The sequence below is a fragment of the Hypanus sabinus genome, chromosome 1, assembly GCF_030144855.1.
Source record: "Hypanus sabinus isolate sHypSab1 chromosome 1, sHypSab1.hap1, whole genome shotgun sequence".
NCBI lineage: Eukaryota > Metazoa > Chordata > Chondrichthyes > Myliobatiformes > Dasyatidae > Hypanus > Hypanus sabinus.
Window position 1 is genome coordinate 102,412,155 of NC_082706.1, and position 23,218 is coordinate 102,435,372.

The window sequence follows — 23,218 nt, forward strand, 5'->3', positions numbered from 1 at the left end:
CCCCCAATAATCAGCAAGAATTCGATGTGTTGAGAAATTCCACATAGTTCTGAGAATAGTAGGGTAGTGTTAGTGGGAGATTTCAATTTCCTGGTATCAAACAGGGTCACCCATAGCGCAAAAGGGCCTGGAATGGTGGAGCCTGTTCAGTGCACCCAAGACAGTTTCCTCACTCAATACAGAGAAGAACCTACACAGGAAGGAGCAGTGCTGGATCTCCTGTCAAGGGACAAGGAGAGCCAAGTAACTGAAGTGACAGTTGGGGGACACTTTGGGCTACTAGAATAGATAAAGCCCACAGGTTAAAGTCTTGAACTGGAGCAGGGGTGACTTTTGAGGGCATTAGGCAAGATCTAGTTGGAGGTCAACAGGATGACTTTATTTAAAGGCAAAGGCACAAACAACAAGAAGGGGACTTGCAAAAGGGTCATTTCAAGGTGCATATTCCTATTAGAGTGAAGGGTAGACATGCCAAGTTCAGGGTACAAGGAACATGAGATATTGAGGCTCTGGTAAGTAAGAAGGAAGTGTATACAGCAGTTAGTCAGTACAAATAAATCCCTAAATGAATATAAAAGTTTAAGACCAGTTTTAAGAGGGAAAACAGGAGGTCGAGAAGGTGTGAAATGGATTTGGTGGGCGTGGTTTGAGATCATCCCAAGTGGTTCAGAATCTGAATTGGGTCCTGATACCTGGTCCTGATTGGCACAGATTGGGAAAATGGGCAAAGAAGTAGCAGATAGAATATAGGGGAGTGTAGATAGGTGCATGGTCATTCACTTTTCAGGAAGGAATAAAGGAACTGCTAAATGGGGACAAAATTCAAAATCAGAGGTGCAAAGGGACCTGGGAGTCCTTGTACCGAATTCCCTAAATGTTAACTTGCAGGTAAGGAGGCAAAAAGCAATGCTAGTATTCATTTTGAGAGGAGTAGAATAAAAAAGCGAAGTGCTGGGGTTTTATAAGACACTGGTCAGACCACATTTGGTGTATTGTGAGCAGTTTTGGGGCTTCTTGTGTATGAAAAGATGTCCTGGCATTTGAAAATATCCAGATGAGATTCACAAGAATGATTCAGGGACTAAAAGGCTTGTGATATGAGGTGAATTTATGGCTCGAGCACTGTACTCACTGCAGCTTAAAACAATGAGGGGGGGGGGGGATCGCAATGAAACATATTGAAGAGCCTAGATAGAGTGGATGTGGAGAGGATGTTTTCTATAGTGTGGAAGTCTAGGAGCAAAGGGCACATCCTCTGAATAGATCGACATCCATTTGGAACAGAGCTACGGTGGTGAATCTGTAGTATTCATGTCACAGGCGGCTGTGCAGGCCAAGTCATTGGATATACTTAAATTGGAGGTTGGTAGGTTTTGATTAATCAGGCCATCAGTGGTTACAGGGACAAATCAGGAGAACACGGGTGAGAGAGATATTAAATCAGCCATTATGGAATGGTGGAGCAGTCTTAATGGTCCAAATGGCCTGATTCTGCTCCTAAGTCTTACGATTTTCTGCTCTTTAGATTGTATGGGGAAAAAGAACTTTGAATAGATATGCCTTTATGGCTTTCAACTCCCAATACTGACTACCTTGCTAAGAAACGTCCACTCTCTGCTAAATAAAACTGAAGATCTCAGAGCTATGGTGCAGTATCAGAGGGATATTAGGACTATTTGCACCAATTGTTTCGCATTCTGGATGTAGCAATTCAGATTGATGGGTTCACAATATACAGCCAAGATAGGACAGCTGAGTCTTTTAAAGCCAGGGGTGGTGGAGGGTGTTTTATGATCAACTCCTCACGGTGTACAAATAGGGCGGTACTGTCCCAGTCCTGTTCACCACACCTCATAATGAAGTGTTGTCCATTTTACCAGCCATGGGAGATGTCACTGTTCATTTTGGTAGTCATCAACACCCCACCACAGGCTCCAGACGCACACAAGCTCAATGCCTTTTCTGCTCACTTTGAAACAGAGAATTAAATTATAGCTATGAGGAACACCCAGTGACCCTGTGAACTCTGTCTCAGAGTCTGACATCAGGCTGTCTTTGAGGAGGGTAGACCCTCGCAAGGTGGCAAGCCCCGATGGAGTACCCAGTAAGGCTCTGAAAACCTTGCACCAACCAGCTGGAGGGGGTGTTCAAAGACATTTTCAATCTCTCACTGCTACAGTCAAAAGATCCCACCTGCTTCAAAGGGCAACTATTATACCAGTGCCCAAGAAGAGCAGGGTGAACTGTACTTCCCCCTGTGACTGGATACTCGAGTTCCTAACCGCAATCTGTGCGGATTGGAAATAGCATCTCTACCTCACTAGCAATCAACACCAGCACCCCTCAGGGATATCTGCTTAGCCCACTGCTCCACTCTCCTTACACCCATGACGCAGCTCAAGTGCCATCAATAAATTTGCTGATAATACTAGCCTCCATGGTATTCAAGGCATCTTCAAGGACCAATGCCTCAAAACAGAGGCATCCATCATTAAGGATCCTCATCACCCAGGATATGTCCTCTTCTCATTGCTACCTCGGGAAGGAGGTACAGAAGACTGAAGGCACACACTCAGCAATTCAGGAACAACTTCTTCACTCTCTGATATTCAATTCCTAAATGAACATTGAACCCATTAACACTATTGCACTACTTTTTTATCTCTGTTTTGCACTTCTTAATTAACTTAACTATTTTATATACTTATGCTTACCGTAATTTACAGGTTTTCCCTATATCATCATTTATTGCATTATACTGCTGCTGCAAAGTTAACAAATTTCACGACCTACGTCAATGATGTTAAACCCGATTCTGATATTTTTTTGTTCAGGATGTCATTTGGGGTAGACATTGGCTAGACATATTTCAGAGCAGGATTCACCTTGAAGCCTTTCCTGCATACCTCTGTGCATGAGAAAGCAGCTACGTATGATGGCTGCTCAGCTGGCTTCCCATAATGCTCTGCTGTCAATCTGACGGAACCAATAGTATAGCTCAAGCCCTGAGTGAAGTGCTGATAAGTGTTGGTCATTTTTGCACTCAATGTAGTGTATGATAGCTTCGCAGTCGTTTGCTTGGTGTGTTGTTGAAGCACAACATTTGAGACATATTGAGAGCTCCTTTGGAAAGCATTTTCAGTCTGTGAGCATTTTTTTTTCTGAATCCGCAGCATTTCCTTAAGGGGTGATGTTTCTTATGGACTGGGCGTTGTCTTTCAGGGTTCATGATAGAGTTCTCTACTTTAGTTTTGATGACTATGATGGGGGTTTTGGTTTTCCATTCTTTTGCTGGAGACCCCTCTTTGCATGACATGTTACCGGAAGATGAAAGCATAAAACTAGGGTGGTTTTGCATTTCTTCATGGCAGCACAAAGAATGAAAATGCCGGATTGGGGCATGTTGCTTCATTTTTTTACTGGAACCTTTCAGTTATTCTGTTCTTGCATATTGCTTAGTAGCTTCTTTGCTATAGGGTTTATTCCCTATAAAATACAAGGAGATAATTAGTTGTTAAACTGCAAAGATAATGACAATTAAACAGTCTAATCTAAGAATTAAGCAGCTGGATTGAATTGGCATGAGTTAATTCTGGCCGTGACCAACCTCTCAAAGCACTTCATCACAGTAGATGTGAGGGCAACTGGGCAATAGTTGTTAAGACAGCTCACCCTGCTCTTCTTGGACACCGGTATCATTGTCTCCCTTTTGAAACAGGTAGGAAACTCCAACTGCAGCAGTGAGAGATTGAAGATGTTCTTGAACACTCCTGCAAGTTGGTTGGTACAGGTTTTCAATGGCCTACCAAGTATACTGTTGGCTAGTTCAGTTATATCTACAGTCGAAGGGTAACCAAGCCTTTGTCAAGACTTTCAGGGCCACCTATATGTGAAGCCACGGGGGATGATGGCCAAGATTATTAATATCTATTTCTCAATGTTTGCTAAGAAGAATACCATGGATGCCAAAGAAATAAGGGTAATAAGTAGTGATGTCTTGGGTCATATGTATATTACATGGAAGAAGGTATTTGCAGCCCTGAAGCATTAAGGTGGGCAAATACCAAGGGCCTGACCAAATTCATCCCCAGATCCGATGCGAGGCCAAAGTTGTTCTATTGTTCAAGAAGGGTATCAAGGACAGGCCACAGAAATGGAGGCTGGAGAACCTGATCTCATTTGTAGGGAAATTACTAAAGGGAATTCTGAGGGATAAGATCTACCATCACTTGGATAGTCAAGGCCTAATCAGGAATTGTCAACATAGATTTGTGTGATGCTGGTCACGGCTGATGAATCTTTTGGAATTTTTCAGAGGTAAGTTAGGGGATCAATGAAGGCATGGCATTGGATTCAGGCAACACTGCAGCTTGAGGCCTCATCCTTCCTATCACCAAGGCCACGCAGCTCCCCCACCGTCAACCAATAAACCAATTAATTGGACTTGCAGCATTCCACTCCTTCAATGAGGTCATGCGATAGCAAGAAAAACAACTAAGATGACCACTCACTGTTAGACTGCGCATCTCCTTTGTGCACTGATACCTCAGACAGCATCACAGTTCAACCAAGTCCAGCTTCTCTGCCAACAAGAAACTTGGTGATGGAGTAGACCTGAAGTACTTCAAGATCTTAATGTCTAGCAAGGTCTTGTAAAAATACATTTAAAGAAGACAATATTTTCATCAACCATGGGATTGAGTTCAAGGGCTGTGAGGTAATGTTACAGCTGTATATGACTTTGGTTAGACCACACTTGGAGACTGTTTTCAGACCTGGTTGCCTCGCTATAGGAAGGATGTGGATACTATAGAGAGAGTGCAGAGGAGATTTACAAGGATGTTGCCTGGATTGGAGAGCATATCTTATGAGAATAGGTTGAGTGAACTTGGCCTTTTCTCCTTGGAGAGACAAAGGATGAGAGGTGACCTGATAAAGGTGTATAAGATGATCTTGTGGATAGCCAGAGGCTTTTTTCTCAGGGCTGAAATGGGCACAGTTTTAAAATGCTTGAAAGTAGGTGCAGAGGGGATATCGGGTAAGTTTTTTTTTCACAGGAAGTGGTGAGTGTGTAGAATGCACCGCCAGCGACAGTGGTGGAGGTGGGTGCAATAGGTTCTTTTAAGAGACCCTTAGATTGGTGCATGGAGCTTAGAAAAATAGAGAGCTATGCGGTAGGGAAATTCTAGGCAGTTTCTAGACTAGGTTACATGGTTGCCACAACATTGTGGGCCGAAGGGCCTGTAATGTGCTGTAGATTTCTAAGTTTCTATGCTCTATAACACCTGTGTTTGGTCCCATGAAAGCCACTGCATCCGAGTGCACCGCAATCTTATCAGAGTCTATACCTCCTGCTTGATGGTAGCTGTGTGAAGGTGGAATGGCACCCATGGAAGGAGTATTTGATAATGGATGTTGCCTTCTTGAGGCAGTGCCTCGAGTGGTTACTTCTAATGGGTGGGGGGGGGGGGGGTGGGGGAATGGATGCACCTGTAATGATTTGGGCAGAGTCCTTTACTCCCTGCACCTTCGTATGTTCCTCATTTACATTCTGTCCACTGCTCGGGATACAAGAGGATGAAAAGGTCAGGTCTGATGCAGGGTTTTGACCTGAAGCATCGACAATTCCTTTCCTCATGCTGATACCGCTCGACCTGCAGACTTCCTCAAGCAGATTGTTTGTTGATCCAGTGCTCATTATTCCCACTGGTATCATTCAATATTGAAACTCTTGTAGAGATGTTGTAAGTGAATCTTTGAATTTTTCTCTGTCTACATGTGATCATTTTCCCTCAGTAGGCTGGGAATCACTGACTTGCATGACATGAAATTTGTTGTTTTGGGGCAACAGTATAGGGCAAAGACACAAAATTACTATTTTTTAAATTGCAAAAAGTGGAATAACAAAGTAGTGTTTTTTGGAGCATTTTTTGGGGGTCAGCACATATAGCAAATAACTTCAGCCACCAGGCCTCAGATCTGAATATGAACTGTGGATTAAACCTAAAATGCAGCTCTGAACAATGGGTTCCTAAGAAATGTGAACCATAGTTAATTGGAAGACCAGCAACGCAGATTTAAATTTATTATTTGGGTGTCTAGAGTGTGTGTCTGTGAAGAGGAAGGTGTGAGGGTGGTGTGTTAGTTCAAAGGAAGCATTGGTAATGTGGAATTGTCTTTTGATCTTTAGCATATAAAATACTGCATAGTGTTGGGTCAAGCAGGCCTTTTACTCTACTCTAAAAGGAGTCTCAATCTAATGCCTGTCTCATTTTGTCAAATAAGAGGGGCTTCATACCTACCAGTACTTCTCTTCCGGTAACTTCGTTCACACAGCAAAGTTCATGGGCTCATGGACTTTAGAAGTAGAATGGTGCAGGGAAGGAGCTGTCTTTGAATCGTTGAGAGTGGGTCTTCAGCTCTTGTGCCTCCACCCTAGTGGTAATAACGAGCAGAGAGCATGCCCCAGATGACGAGGGTCCTTAATGTGGGATGCTACTTTCTCGAGGCCTCCTCAGTGGTGCTGGGGAGAGGTTGTATTGAAGAGGAAGCTGGCTGATGTGGACTGGAGCCTCCCTGAAGTAGCTGCTTTGGTGTTCCGTCAGCAGACTTTCTTCTGACAAGGTACCACCTACCACATGAAAGATCCTTGTGCAAACGTTTGCAGAAGAACATTAGAGTTCTTGCCAAATATTCATCCCAAAAATTAGCATAGATCATTAAACACATGGAGTTGTGGATAATGTACTGACAGACAGAGAGCCAGGTGGTAAACTGGAATCAAATAGTGTGAATTAACAGGACTTCTTCCAAGCACAGACAGTGAGTAATGGTATACAATGGGATTCACTGCTGGAATCCCAGCTGTTCATTATACTGCATACACCAATGATTCAGATGAGGAATTAAATAACCCTAAACCACAAGCTGGGTGGGAAAGTAGATCATAAAATATATAACAAAAAATGTAAACCATGAGGAGGATGCAGAGAGGTTTCAGTGTGATTGGATGTGTTGAAGGAGAGAGGGTAGACACTACATAGTGGCTGCAACTGATTCTGAGATTAACACATTCATTCCTTTCATTAGGACTATCAGCCCTTTACCTTTCCTACCCATCTGGCTTCGCCTATCACCTTTCAGCTATCCTTCTTCCCCTCTCCCCAGCTTTCTAGTCCTTTCCGGTCCTGAAGAAGGGTCTTTGCCCAAAACACCAACTGTTCATTAGGATATTTAGAAGTTTTGTAAGCAGCCTGTAGCACATCACTGTGGTTCACAAATGCCTTCTTGGACATCATGGCCTTGCACCTTTTTGCCTGCCTGCACTGCATATTCTCTGTAACTGTAACATAGTTATTCTGCATTCTGTTATTTTTTTCTTGAACTACCTCAATGCACCATCTGATGAAATGATATGAAATGAGATACACAAATCTGATTTTCACTGCATCTCTTACAATAACGAACCAAATCGCCAATTTAAAAGGACAATGAGGTCACATTGTATCTCCCTTTGACAATCTGTTGCCATTTAAATATAATATGACTTCCTGCTTTTACCAGCAAATTGGATAATCTCACATTGACACAAAAGGTTCTACAAATGCTAGAAATCCAGAGCAATGCATACAAAATGCTGGAGGAACTCAGCAGGTCAGGCAGCTTCTATGGAGGAAAACAGTCGACATTTTGGGCCAAGACCTTTCATTAGGACTATCAGTTGTTTATTCCCCTCCATAGATGCCACCTGACCTGCTGAGTTCCTCCTACACCAACTCCTTAGCCACATTTTAAGCTGTATGATCTTTCTAGTTCCGGCCTCATTAGTATGTGGCATGCTTGGCAATCTGGAGATTACAACCTGTGAGGTCCTGTCCTTTAACTTAGCACATAATTCCCTGAACTCACTTTGCAGGAGCTTGTCACCCATCCAACTGATGTCATTGGTTGTGAACCAATGTGAACCACGACCTCTGTTGCTCCCACCCTTCTGAGTGAACGAGCACTCAGAGACCTGACCGCTGTGACTTTCCCTCAACAATATCAAAAGTGGTATACCTGTTTTTCAGGGGAATGGCAACAAGGTCACCCTGCACTGGCTGCCTATCCCCTTACCACGCCCCCCCCGACAGTCACATAGTTACCTGTGACATGTACCTTAGGTGTAACACCCTCCCTGTAGGTCATGTCTATCAAATCCCCAGCATCCCGAATGATCCAGAGTTCATTCAATTCCAGCTTCAGCTCTTTAACATGGTCTGTTAGAAGCTGCAGCTGAATGCACCTCTTGCAGCTCTAGTCATCAGGGTCACTGGAGGTTTGCTTGCCTTCCCTCATCCCGCAAGAGGAACATTCCAGAACCCCATTTGGTACCTACATCACTCTAAATGTGCAATAAGAGGAAAAAACTATGGTCTTTGCCTCTCTTCACCGAACCCTCAATGAGCCTCAACTCCCCATTCTAATACTGACTCACTCATAGAACTGCCACTCTACTTGAAACTAACTTCTTTTTTTTTGGTGCTTGCCAAATGCCAAATTATGCACAATCTAATGTCTCCTCAGGAACTGTGACATGCAAAATGTGACAACTTCCCCCACAAGCTCCTTTTTAAACTCTCTCTCCCTCCAGGCAATCTGGTGACTCCTCGGGGATGTGGCACGCAAAAATATCAACTCTTGTCAGAGAACTGACTTGGATCCACTTCAGTTTGCCTGCCCTCACAATAGGTCAAAAGCAGATGCTATTTCATGGACTCTTCACTCGATCCTGGAACATCTGGACAGTGAAGATGCATACATCAGGATGCTCTTCATTGACTGCGGCTCAGGAGTCATTACTATCGTCCCCTCAAAACTAATCAATAAGCTTCAAGTCCTCGGTCTAAATACCTTCTTGTGCAACTGGAACCTCAATATCCTTACTTGCGGACCCCAGTCAGTTCAGTTTGGGAAAAACACCTCCCCACGATCTCCCTCAGCACAGGTACACCACAAGGCTGTGTGCTTAGTCCCCTGCTCTTTACACTTGTGGCTGCACAGCTCCAATGCCACATTGAAGTTTGCTGACAACACCACTGTCAATGGCTGAATCAAAGGTGGTGATAGATCAGCATACAGAAGGGGGATTGAAACTCTGGCTGAGTGGTGCCACAGCAACAACTGCTCACCCAATGTCAGCAAGACTAAGAAGCTGATTAATCCCTTCAGGAGAAGGAAACCAGTGGACCATAAGCCAATTCTCATTGGCAGATCAGAAGTGGAGAGCGTCAGCAGCTTTAAATTCTTTGATATAATCATTTCAGAGGATCTGTAGTGGATTCAGCTCGAAAGTGCCATTGCAAAGACCACAGCACCCACTGTACTTTCTTAGAAGTTTATGCAGATTTGGCATGTCATATAAAACTTTGACAAACTTGATAGATGTTTGGTGGAGAGTATTTTCACTAGTTGCATCACAGCCTGGTATGGTAACATCAATGTATTTGCATGTACAAACCCATAAGAAGTAGTGAACATCCACTATTTTGGTCCAAAACGTTGACAATTCCTCTCCTTACATAAATGATGCTCAACCTGCTGAGCTTGCCCAGCAGATTGTTTGTTGCTGTTACAGTCTTCTTATCTGGGGAAGGAAAGGAGTGCAATGTAGGTTCGTCAGACTGATTCCTGGGATGGGAGTGCCGAGACACGGACAGAGATTAGGGTGGCTAACTAATCCTCGCTCAAATACCTTCTGTTTTCACTTGCCATTTCCTTGCCAAAGCCATGTTCTTCTACGCTTCCACTATAAACTGCAGCAAGACAAGAATGCCCTTATTTCTGAGCATTTACAATCACAAGGGTTGGGACTAACCTTTCATGTCAGCTGTCACAATCAAAAAGCTCTAGTTTGTTTGAATAAAGAACTGCAAGGTGGTTTAGATTTTTAAAATTCAGATTTTTCTTTATTTGTAAAAATAACCCACTAATTATTTGCGTCAAGGTTTGACTTCTGAGGGGCTTTAATTGCCTATGAAGGTGCTAATGGCGAAGTGAATTGAAGCGTTTGGAGTAGTTTCTATCAGATAGCCATCTGTCTAAAATAGCTATGTTAACACAGCTGTGTGTTTTGATCTTTAAGACTTTCTTTACAAGGAACTTGTCAGATCCCTAACAAAAACAGAACAGGTTATGCACAACCAATTACCATTGCCCAATTTTTGAATAGTGAAAATATAAAGATCTTCAGATGAATTATCATTAAGTTATTATTGTTCCTCACTGAAGAGAGTCCTTTATTGCCATTTATATCCTTGCCTCTAACTGGAGCAATGTTTTCTTTTGCTGAGTGGCTCCTGATAGCAATGTTGTATTAAGTGGGCAAACTTAAGGACTACATTGGACCACCTGATTTCTGCAAGGTACTAGTCACAATAGACACGGCACAGAAAAGTCATTCAGGCCATTGCATCATAGCAATCTGAATGTGCAGGACTGTAAGAGGCTGCAGAAAGTGCTGGAACTCTGTCCATTATATCAAAGACACATCCCTCTCTACCAGTGGTAGTTTCCACAGGAGGCACTGCCTCAGGAAGGCAACATGCATCATCAAAGGTCAGCACCATTCAGTCCATGCCATCTTCTTACTCCTAACACTGGGCAGGAGATACATGATGCACCATCAATAACTCTCTCTGAGACGTAAAGGTGAGATATCGGCTTTTATTGACTGGAAGAAGGAACAAGCAGTGGTTGACCACCATACTACATCCTGGAGACTGAGAGACCGGGCTCAGGCCTCAATCGCCTTTATACCGGGGTCTGTGGGAGGAGCCACAGGGGCAGTCAGCAGGGGCGTGTCCAGACAGGTATATGTAGTTCACCACAGTACAGAAGCCTGAAGTCACCACCGGGTTCAAGAACAGCTAATTCCCTTCAACCACTTTGCAATGAAATACTTTTTTTGTTCTAGTTATGTTCTTTCTTGTAAGCATGCAGAATTTACATTTAATTAATGTTTTTTCTTGTGAATAATGCCTATATGGTAACATATGCCTGTGATGTAAATTGAGCTTTTCATTGCGTCTGAGCATACATTTTCTTGTACATATGACAATAAGTTCAGCTTTTCACTTTGAATGTCCCTAATAAAAGGGGAGTCTTAACTGATCCTTTGAAAGAGCCTTCCATATAAACACATTCTTGTCCTTTCTCCACAACCTGCGATCTTCTCCTTTTCAACTTCTTATCCAACCCCCTTTCCAAAGCTGCTGTTGAATCTGTACCCATCACACTTTAGGCTGCATGCTCCTGATCACAAGACCCACTGGGCAGAAGAATTTGACCATCCCATTCCCCTTTAGTTCTTCCACAAACAGGAGAAATTCTGCAGATGCTGGAAATCTGAGCAACACGCACAAAATGCTAAAGGAACTCAGCAGGCCAGGCAGCATCTATGGAAAAGAGTACAGTCAACGTTTCAGGCCGAAGTACTTCAACAGAACTGGAGGAAGAAAGCTGAGGTGTAGACTTAAAAGGTGGGGGGGGGGGGGGGGGGAGGGGAAAGAGAAACACAAGGTGATGGGTGAAATCTGAAGGGTGCTCCCGGTGTGGCCTCCTATCTATTGGTGAGACCTGACGTAGATTGGGAGACTGCTTCGCCAAGCACCTATGCTCCATCTGCCTGAAAAAGTGGGATCTCCCTGTGGCCACCCATTTTAATTCCTCTTCCCATTCCCATTCCAATGGCCTCCTCCACTGTTGTGATGAGGCCTTACTTGGAGGAACAACACCTTATATTCCGTTTGGGTAGCTTCCAACCTGATGGCATGAACATCGATTTCTCAGACTGCTGGTAATGCCTCCCCAACCCTCTCTCCTTCAACATTCCCCACCCCCTTTTCCCTCTCTCACCTTATCTCCTTGCCTGCCCATTCCCTCTCTCTGTTGCTCCTCTCCCACTTTTCTTTCTTCCGTGACCTTCTGTCTCTTTTACCAATTTACTTCCCAGCTCTTTATGTCATCCCCTCTCCTTTCAGGTTTCACCTATCACCTTCGGTTTCTCTCTCCCCTCTCCCCACCTTTTAAATCTACTCTTCAGCTTTTTTTTTCCCCCTCCAATCCAGCTGAAGGGTCTCTCAGCCCAAAATGTCGGACAGTACTCTTTTCCTAGTGCCTAGCCCGCTGAGTTCCTCCAGTATTTGTATGCATTCCCTTTCAATTGTTTCTTGTCTATGTCCTTTTGTCAGTAAGTAATCATGACCTCAACACAGGTCTTTGCAGGGTGTAAGGCCTCGATGTTTCAGTGACTGGCCACTGGTAATAGTAGTAAATCATTTGAGCCAAGTATGATGTTCTCCTATGGGTGGCTCCTCAGGTGGCTCTGGAGCTGATCCAGGATCCATATATTCTCGCACAGTGTGGGCAAGAGTAAATGGTGTTAGTGGTTGGGCCTTTTCTTTCTCTCTGTTCTTTCCACTATTCTCCATCCCTGTCTGGTGGCGCTCAGACAACTTCCTACTTACAGTAGGTCAATAAATTGTCTTCAACTCCATGAGCCCAGCTTCAGTCAACAGAGACTGTATCAATTGCCTGCTGGATTAATTACATCCATAAACTTTCCCGCAGTTCTCTACTTTATCACCTCTTCAGCAACTTCAATCAGCTTTTGTCAGACGTGGCCACCCTTTACAAACCCACACTGACTTTCTTTGATCACGGGAAATTTCGAGGCAGTCAGCTACCCCATCCTTAATTATAGACCCTATAATTTCCTGACAACAGATGTTAAGTTAACTGATCTCTGGTTCCTCTCTGCCACCTTTCATAAATAGCGAAGTGACATGAGCAATTTTCCAATCTAGCAACGGTTCACAAGTTGAGAGGACTTTGTCAGATTATGGCCAGGCCATCTGCGGAGTTGTGTCTAGCAACGAGTATTTAAGCTGTAGTCACCAGCACTCAAATTGATCTAAATTACTGCTTCATGACTGTGAAACATTGATGCAGAGGCCATTTTACTGGAGCTGTAACAACAGGATCAAATTACTTCCATTCCACTGAATTCTGGTAGTCTAATTACTCCTGAAATGCACTAACATGCCGTTGACTACAGCATCACTAACTGAATGCAATCTTTATAAGTAACTCAGCATAGCAGTTCACTGTGTAGCCAAACACTCCCACCCTTTGATCTAGCCGTAGTTTGAAATTTATTGATTTTCAAAGGCTACATCTTATTATGAGTCCTCAGAAGGAGAATTGGATTTCATTTCATTACTAAGCTTTCGCATTGCTGATTTTTTTCTCTGAAACTGGAAGGGACAGATGACATCAAACATAGCTCACAGAACGTTACAGCTCAGCACATACCCTTCAGCTCACGATGGTGTGCCGACCTTTTAACCTACTCCAAGGTCAATTCAACTCTTCTCTCCCACATTGCCCTCCGTTTTTCTTTCATCCCTCTGCATGTCTAAGAGTCCTTTAAGTATCTGGCTTTACCACCACCCCAGACAGTGCATTCCACTCACTCACCATTCCCTGTGCACAAAACCTAACTCTGACCTCTTGCCAATACTTTCCTCTAATCACCTTAACGTTATTCCCTCTCGTGTCGGCCATTTCCGCCCGGGGGAAGGGGCTGGCTGTCTATTCTATAAATGCCTCTTATCATCTTGTATAATTGTACCCCTGACAAGTCACTCCTCATACTCGTTCATGAACTGATTTAAAAATCCATCCTGCTTGTTCTACTTTATTGCCTCCTGCAGACTCATAGCTTGGGTCACAGTGTCAAATCAGGTGACCATCTGTAGATGACAAAATGCTACATCAGTGCTGCCAAAGCAAACCTGACATTGATCCACATTGGGAGGGTTCAGGGCATTGGTCAAAGGTTTTGACAGGCATCTTAAAAGCAGAGAGCCCTACAGTATTGAAAAAGGCCCTTCGGCCCATTGTCCATGTCAAGCACCCATTTACACCAATCCTATGCTAACCTCATTTTATTCACCCATATTCCAATCAACTTCCCCCAGATTCAACCAATCAGCAAAGGGCAACTAACTTACTGTGGTGAACTACATATACCTGTCTGGACACGCCCCTGCTGACTGCTCCTGTGGCCCCTCCCACAGACCCCTGTATAAAGGCGATTGAGGCCTGAGCCCGGCCTCTCAGTCTCCAGGATGTAGTATGGTGGTCACTCACTGCTTGTTCCTTTTTCCAGTCAATAAAAGCCGATATCTCACCTTATGTCTCAGAGAGAGTTATTGATGGTGCATCACTTACTGATGTAAGGAAAGTTGTGCTGGTCCTGGCGAGGGTGCAGGGGGATTCACAAGAATGCTCCTGGAACTGAAAGGCTTAACAAATGAGAATGTTTGATGTCTCTGGGCCTCTACCTAATAGAGTCCGGACAGACACATCCCCCTTGAAACCTACTGGATATGAAAGGCTTAGACAGACTGGACATTGAGAGGATTGGCAGGAGACTACAGCATCCGAGCACACAGCCTCAGAATAAAGGGATACTCTTTTAGAACCGAGATGAGGAGAATTTCTTCAGCCAATGAGTGGTAATTCATTGCCACAGAGGGCAATGGAGGCCAAGATATTGGATCTATACAAGGCAGATAGTGATAGATTCTTGATTGGAATGGTAGCTAAGGATTGTGGGGAGAAGGTAAGAGATTTTTTTCACTACTTACAGTACAGCGCAAAAGCCTTAAGCACATATCTATAGCTAGGGTGCCTAAGACTTACACAGTACTATAGTCATTTTATGTTTTGCACTGTGCTGCTGCTGCAAAATAAAACAAATTTCATGACATATGTGAGTGATGATTGTGGACTGAGAGAGGGAAGGAGGCAGAAAGAGGGAAGTTATGGTTGGGAAAAGGGGAAGGGAGAGAAGAGGAGAGAGACACTCTGCAATGATCAATAAACTGATTGTTTGGAATCAAGTGATCTTGATGTAATAATTCAATTTGCCCATGATTCAATGAGCCAACTGCTCAGTATGAATGTCATCACTGGAAAGGTCAAGCAGACAAATTATTTAATGATAGAACATTGGCATTAAAGGAAGCCATTCAATTTATCATCGTCATGGTGGGTACGGGCACAATGGATGTCATTAACTCCATGCATGGTTGATGTGCTGGTTCCGATTCAATGCCACACCAACAAAATGGCTACAGCAAGTACTTCGGAGTAAATCTGGTCACAGGAAGGAAGTGGAGCAGTCTCAGACCACGTCAAGTTTATTGTCATTTACATGAGTCCCCGTATGTACAATGATCAGCCACTTGCAGCAGAATCAAAGACATGGAGCATCGTATAAGCAGCATTCACAGAAATCTGCACCATTTTCACACGAAACAATACAATTAGAACAATCGAGCTAAGTGATCAAAGTGGTCATAATGCTGACAAAATGTGGTGACTGGGGTTCTGCCAGCTGGTGCAAGAATCAAATGGCTGAAGGGAAGTAGCTGTTCTTGAACCTGGTGGGTTGGGTCTTCAGGCTTTTTCACTTCCTGCCTTATGGTAGCTGCAGAAAGACATATGGCCCAGGTGGTGGGGATCTTTGACAATGATGGTGCCTTCTTGAGGCAGAGCCTCCTATAGATAGAGGGGAGGGATGTGCCTGTATTGTATTTGGCTGAATATATACTTTCTGCAGCTCCTTGCATTCCTGTGCATTCAAATTGCCAGTCAGGGTACTTTCACCAGCACTTCCAGAAAAGTTTCTTGAAGTTTAGTGAGAAGCCGAGTTCCCTGAACTTCCTAAGGAAGTAAAGACACTAGTGTGTTTTCCTTATGATGGTGTCGATGTGCTGAGCCATCCTGTGTGTTAATGCCCAGGAATTTAAAGCTGCTGACTCACTCCACTGCTGATTAACCAGTGCAGAAGGGGTTTACCAGAATGCTTACTGGCTTAGAGGGTACGAGGTGTAAAGGGGGCATGGAAAAACTAGGGATGTTTTCACTGGAGCATTGAAGGCCTGATAGAAGTTCATAAAATAATGAGGGGTGTAGGTAGGATAGCTGCTGCTCTAAATGCCAACGGCATAACAGGCAGAAACTAGTATGGTAGACAGTCCTTTACCCAGGGTAGAAATGTCAAATACCAGATTGCATGCACTCAAGGTGAGAGAGGAGAAGTGGATGTGTAGTAAAAAGTCTTTTACACTGAGAGTGATAGATGCCTGGAAAAGGGTAACAGGGGGGAGTGGGGGAAGCAGGTATGACAATAAAGCTTAAAAGGGTTTTAGATAGACGTGTCACTCTGCTGGGAATGGAGAGATATAGACCATGTGCGCTGAAGAGAATTAGTTTAATTTGGCATCATGTTTGGTGTAAACATCGTGGTCTTTACGACCCATCTCTGTGTTGACTGTTCTGTCTAATTTCCAGTCCTCTCAAGGCCGCTCTCCGTCTCTTGACCCTAGCCCTACAACAAGCCCACCTACCCATGCTCTTCAAAACTGGCCCCTCGACCCTCCCCAAATTCAGCCCTACCTATTGTCAGCCTTGTCCCTATCTGCTCAGAAACTCCAGAACAACCCCCAACCCCAAATCTCTCCACCAATTTCCCCTCCTCTAAGTTGTCCTTAAAACTAAAACCATGGTCAGGTTTTCCATTGCCTGCCTTAACACCTCCTGTCGTGGACAAGTGTCAGATTTTAATTTGGTAATGCTCCTGTAGAAACCCCTTGGGTGCCTTTGCAACAGTTGAAGGTGCTATGTAAATACAAGCTGTGGTTCTGAGATTAATGCAATGAGTCAGGATTTGGAAGTTGCCAACTGATAAATTGTACTTTTTGCTGTTAAAATAGCTGGAACAATCTGAGAGAAACACACTGAAGCAAACTTTGATACTAACGTGCCACTATCAAACACAGCTACTGCAAAACAAAACAAGCCATGGCACTAAGTTCCTTTCTTTACACTGAAAAGCACGCTAGGTTTCCATAATCAGATACTTCTTTAAACACTCTGTGGCAGAAATAGCAGATTGCACAAATGGAATTTGCAAAGAGCATTCTCGGCTGATCTTACTTCTTCACAGGATGTGGCATTGATCCTTGAACCCTGGACCCCCAACAACCCTCTCTGAGAGGTAGTAATCAATTAAGTTCAAGAATGTGGTCGAAGTCTCCTTGAAGAATGTACTATTTCTACTGGATTCTTGAGCAGAATCAGAGTCATTATCATTGACTTGTATGGCACGAAATTTGCTGTTTTGTGGTAGCAATACATTGCAAGGCATAATATTTACCGTAAGTTACAAAATTAAATAAATATTGCACAAGAATAATGAGGTTATAATTAGTTTATGGGATATTTGGAAATATGGTGGTGGAGGCAACAAAGTTGTCCCTAAAGTGGTCAGCCACTGAATGGCTGTAGAAATTTGCAAAAGTCTTTCATGATGTTACTCAATTTCATCAAAGTACTAATGAAGTATAGCTGCTGATGTGCCAGGAACATTTGTGGCTCTGACTTTGTCCTCGTCAGTCAACCTTGGGAGGAAACAAGTCACCCTCCTTCTGTGAAAAATCCTGGCACATCTGGAGACAAACATAGCCCAGACCCTGCACGAATGGCAGAATTTCTTCATCTAAAGGACATCGTTTGAGAGGAGTTAAGTCAACCCAGTGGTTGTTTCATTATCCCAGATTAATCTGCTTAATCTATTTAATCTCCTAGCTCTCATAATAAAATAGGAACAGGAAGTCTAAAATAAAAACAGGAATTGCCAGAAACACTCAGTGGATCAGTGGAGAGAACAGCAGTTAATATTTCTGGTCTAAGATACATTCTCTCTACACTAGGAATATCAAACACCTATTGGGTGACCACTTGAAGGAACATCTCACTTATAACTGCTGAGGTGACCCTGAGTTTCCAATTGCTTGTCACTTTAATTCCCTATTCCACTCCCATTCTTGACTTCTGTACTTTTATACTGATGCCTAACAGAAGCTTTGTGGAACATCACCTTCTCATCACAGGACTGCAGGTCTCAATATAGAATTCTCCAACTTCAGATAACTCCATCTTACTTTATATGTGGATCAGAACCAGTCATTTTTGCCTGCCTTCGCTTTGGCACTTCCTCTTCCATTTGTATATTCTGACCTGTTAGGGACGTCCCATTAGTGAGATTAGACATTACAGAGACTCTTGCACACAATACAAGGACGATGGAGCTTAACTGCCCCTCAATGGCCATTTCATTTCATCCTATCATGGATGTCTCCTTTCTTTCATCCACTGCCTTCCCCAAATTTTCTGCTATCTCGACATTGACGTAATCAGCAATGGAAAGAGTTGCTTTACCCTAACTCAACAATGGCAGCCTCGGTGCTTACCTAAGCAAGTCCCATTTGCCTGCATTTAGCCAATATCTCTCGAAACCAGGGGTTCCCAACCTGGCGTGCACAGAATCCTTGGTTAATGGTAGGGATCCATGGCTTAAAAAAGATTTGGAGCCCCCTGCTCTAAACTTTTCCCGTCTACGTACCTGACCAACTGTCTTTTGAACTTTGTAGTTGTTCTGGTTTAAGATGGCGCTACTGAAGATGGGTGATGACTTACTGGTGGTTCAAAAAGCAGGAAGTACAATTAAACACTTTATTAATAACACTTTTTCTGTGGAAAATTGTGGTAAATGATTACTGCAAACAACAGAGGTGAGCGAAGGTGAGGCTGACCCAAAGATCAAGGTGTGCAGGGGGTGCAATGCAAAGTCAGAATGAGGTTGAGGCATTTTCAAGAAGAAGTGGTCGGAGCAAGGTCAAATTATGGTCGAGACAGAATCAGGGCACGTGAAGCAGAGAAAAGTTGGAGTGGAGGAGGTTCAGAGCCTCTCCACCTAAATCGAGAGTGAGACTTGATTGATCTAAGTGCCGGGCCGATTTGGAAAGACCAGAAATGTGGCGGCGGGGTCCAGGCCTAGAGTGTATCGATGCGACAGGGCCTGGGTCGATGCAATGTTTGGATGATTTAACTGCTGGGCTGGATGGATTGAAAAGGCAGGATGTCAGGACTGGAGGCGAGAGCTGGGCCAGTTCTACTCACTGCTCCACAAGGTTTACTCCGCTCTTCACAGCACTGATGCTGAGGCTCCAGCTGCTCCAGTCTTCGTGTCTGCGAGCTTCACAACAACTTGCTCCACTGTGTGATGACCTGAGGCTGAGGCTTGCTCCAGCTGCTCTGGACTCTCTTTCATTCTGAATGCTGTTGCCTGCTTTTATTGTTTGGACAATTTGTGTTTTCCTCTCTCTGTGCATTGGGTGTTTGTTAATCTTTTTTTTGATATGTTCTTCTGGGTTTCTTTGTTTTGTGACTGCCTGTAAGGAGACGAATCTCAGAGTTGTATAATTTACACATACTTCGATAATAAATGCACTGTGAGCTTTGAACACCTCTATCACTTCCTTTAGCTGCTCAATTCATTTAGCTGCTTGTTTATCAGTTCTGATATGGGTCTCAGCCAACATTTTGGGCCGAGACCCTTCGCCTGCTGAGTTCCTCCAGCTTGTTGTACGTGTTGCTTTGACCACAGCATCTGCAGTGTACGTTGTGTTTACATATACTGCCAAACCTGCTTGGTGTTTCCAGAAGTTTCTGATTTTATTCTAAATCTGACTATTGCCATTGATGCTGAAATAGCCTCAAGATTCAGGGGAGTAGATTTAGGATGGAGATGAGGAATAACTACTTTTCCCAGAGAGTGGTGAATCTGTGGAATTCTCTGCCCAATGAAACAGTAGAGGCTACCTCAGTAAATATATTTAAAGGTTGGATTGATTTTTGCATTGTAGAGGAATTAAGGGCAAGTAGGTGGAGATGAGTCCATGGCCAGATCAGCCATGATCTTATTGAATGGCGGAACAGGCTCAATGGGCCTGATGGCCTACTCCTGTTCCATGTTCTTATGTTCTTATGATCTTTTTTGACCTCCTACCAATGGATGAAACATGAATCCCATCCTTGCCTATTTTCCTTCCAACAGTACCTACAGCCCCATCGTCAGCACTGTTACAGGCATCAGGGGACATGGTATTGGAAAGGCAACAGAAGAGGAATTTGGAATGGGGTGAAGGATGGGGCCCACCAGATGATAAAGGAAGACTGACAAAAGAAACGGACAGAAGAGGAGGAAAACAATTTTTAAGGCCTACTCTGAGTTTGCTCCTAGTTTACACACCCACTTTGTTATGATCTGGGGAACGTGCTGATGTTAAAGAGCAGTGGAAGCTGATTGATCAGAAATTCTCAAAAGAAAAAGCGTCTGGTACAGAGATGAAAATCTGGACCTGCACTCAGTGGAGTTCAGAAGGATGGTAGGCAGTGGTGGGGAGGGGTGAAACCTTATTGAAACTTACTGAATACTGAAAGACCTTGATTGGTGAGGATGTTTCCATTGGAAAGTCGAGAATCTGAGTGACATAGCCTCAGAATAAAGGGACGTCCCTTGAAAAACGAGATGAGGAGGAATTTCTTCAGACAATGAGTGGTGAATCTATGGAATTCATCGCTGCAGAGAATGGAGGCCAAGTATTCACAGCAGGCTCTAATGGGTTCTTGATTGGTAAGGGGACAAAGACAGGAGAATGGAGTTGAAAGAAAAAGCCATGATCGGATGGCAGAGCAGACTCAATGGGCCAAATGGCCTAATTCTGCCCCCATATCTTCCAGTCTTATGGAAAAGGTAAAATGGAGCCTTCACAACAGAACCTGATGGGGGAGCCCTGTCAAAGATTGCTCATCTCCACCTTTGTTCCATAATTCTAGGATTCCATGCTGAATCAGTGAACATTCAAAATAACCCATCAAGTGAGACTGCCTTTTACCCCCAGCATATTTCAACAGGACACAGAGAACTCTCCCAGAATCCTTACTTAAAAGAAATTATATATGTGCTTATAATATAATCAAAACCAGATGACCAGAAATAAATTTAAAGGAGCTCTTTTACAATTTCGACCTCTGAAGGGTTCTGTTGACTGAAACACTGTATCTGTCTTTAGGATTTCACACCAAAGTCCTTAATTTTCACATTGTTTTATTCTTTTCAATGTATTTATTTATACAAAGACACTTTGCTGAAAGCCACACAGGCTGCACGTTCTGTACGGAGAAAGTCTGAAGGTCCTACAGAAAGAGGCTGAGACACTGGTCCACAACGTATGTAAACGTTGGAGAATGAAGTAGGACACAGCACTTCCTATCACTTGATTAAAAAAACATTATCTACAGACCAAGCCTCCAGGCTTCAGTCCACAAACATCCATCATGAGGTCTGCACCACACAGGACAGGTTCAGTTTCTGATCTGTGCAGCATTAGGCGTTTACAAAGAACATAAGAAGTACAGCATAGGAATGGGTCCTTCGGCCCACGGTGTCTGTACTGACCCTGATGTGAATTGAAAGCTAGCTGCCTGCACATGGTCTGTATCACCCTGATCTGTTCATGTGCCTGTCTAAATATCTGCTAAACATTACTATTGTATCCACAAACAGAAGAGATGCTGCAGATGTTGGAAATCTTGAGCAACACACAAAAAGTGCTGGAGGAACATTAAGTCAGGCAGCATCTATGAAGGTGAATAAACAGTCAGCATTTCTGGCCTAGACCCTTCATCAAGTCTGGATAGGAAGGGGGAGGAAGCCAGAATAAGGTGGGGGAGTGAAAGGATTACAAGATGTCACTGCATCACAGTACAATTGACAATAATATACTAATAGTCTTTGTTAGGGACCATTCTGGAGTTATGTGAATATAGCAGATATTAATTCAGCCAAGTACCAGTCATCCATTCTAAAAGCAAATTATAAATTGCAGGCAGTAAATTGAAGTTAAAAGCACGCCTTTACAAATTGGTGATTATGAGCTGTTTGTGTATTCATCAGCCAAATGTTAAGAACAATGGGGTTATGCTAATTGGCTTGCATCAAACCTGGCAACGTGGCTAGGTTCCTTGTGCCATTGTGTCTGAGCTGGCAGATCAAACTGATGATGTCACTTAACGTATCAAACATGGTCACAATTATTGCTGCAATCAATAGCTGATCTATTGCGTGTTCTGACTCGGAGGGTTAAGTGTAGAGTGGCTACTGAGAACACGGGCAGTATAGGAGCCATTTGGAATGTCAGAGGTGCAGGAATACTTGTTCAGGGCACTATTTGTAGTTGTCTGACTCTATATGGAAAAACCCCTGAGAAACAAAGCCTAAGATGAGCGATAGTGCAGAAATATCTAAGTTCCTACATAAAAGGGGTACAGAAACATCATGGTCTCAGTTATGAAGACAGGAGAACTCACTGAGTATATACTCCATAACCTTGATGAGGTTGAACAGGGATAGGTCGTGTTAAATTATCGCTGCAAACAGTGAGGGGGCAAGCAATAGTGCGGCGAGTTCAGGGGATGGGCCGAGATCGTGTGTTGTAGGATCGTAGCGGACAGTGAGAGGAGGAGTTGGGATAGAGGAGATCTGAAGCCCATACAACTGGCCCAGGTGTGAGGCTGGATCGCACTGAATGCCAAGCTGATTTGAGGAACTTGAGAGCAGCTTCAGGCTGGGTGGCGCTATCTGGGCCTACAGCAAGTTGCTGGGCCGCATGTTCTAGGCCCCAAACCCTTCACAGAAGCCAGGTCCTAGTACGAGATATGATCTGCTGTTTAGACAATTTACACGCTGGCCCAGATTGTAGGCAAGAACTGATTTCGCTTACTCTCCATGATGTTCACTCCTCTCTCCAGGGTGCCAGATCCTTTTGCTATTCTGTTGTTTGGTCTATTTAAACACCATCCCAGATAGACTGAAAAGATAGGGTGTCGAGATCCGAGGGGAGAATCAATTTCATTCGCTCCCTGTGATGGTTACTCATCTCTCCATGGCACTGACACTATTGAAACTACCCTGGCTGTGTGCTTCATACCCGCTAATATGATGAACTGATAAGTGAGGCTTTGGGTCTACTCTGGGCTGCTCCAGGTTTTGGATCTGAGGTGTCAATTTTGTTCAGAATGGCGTTGTTTGTGACACATCCTGGTCGATGGCAGGTGCAATCTCAATGGCTCTCCACACAGCTTTAGACCACCTGGACAACACAAACACCTACATCAGGATGCTGTTCATCAACTATAGCTCAGCATTTAATACCATCATTCCCACAGTCCTAATTGAGAATTTGCAGAAGCTAGGCTCTGT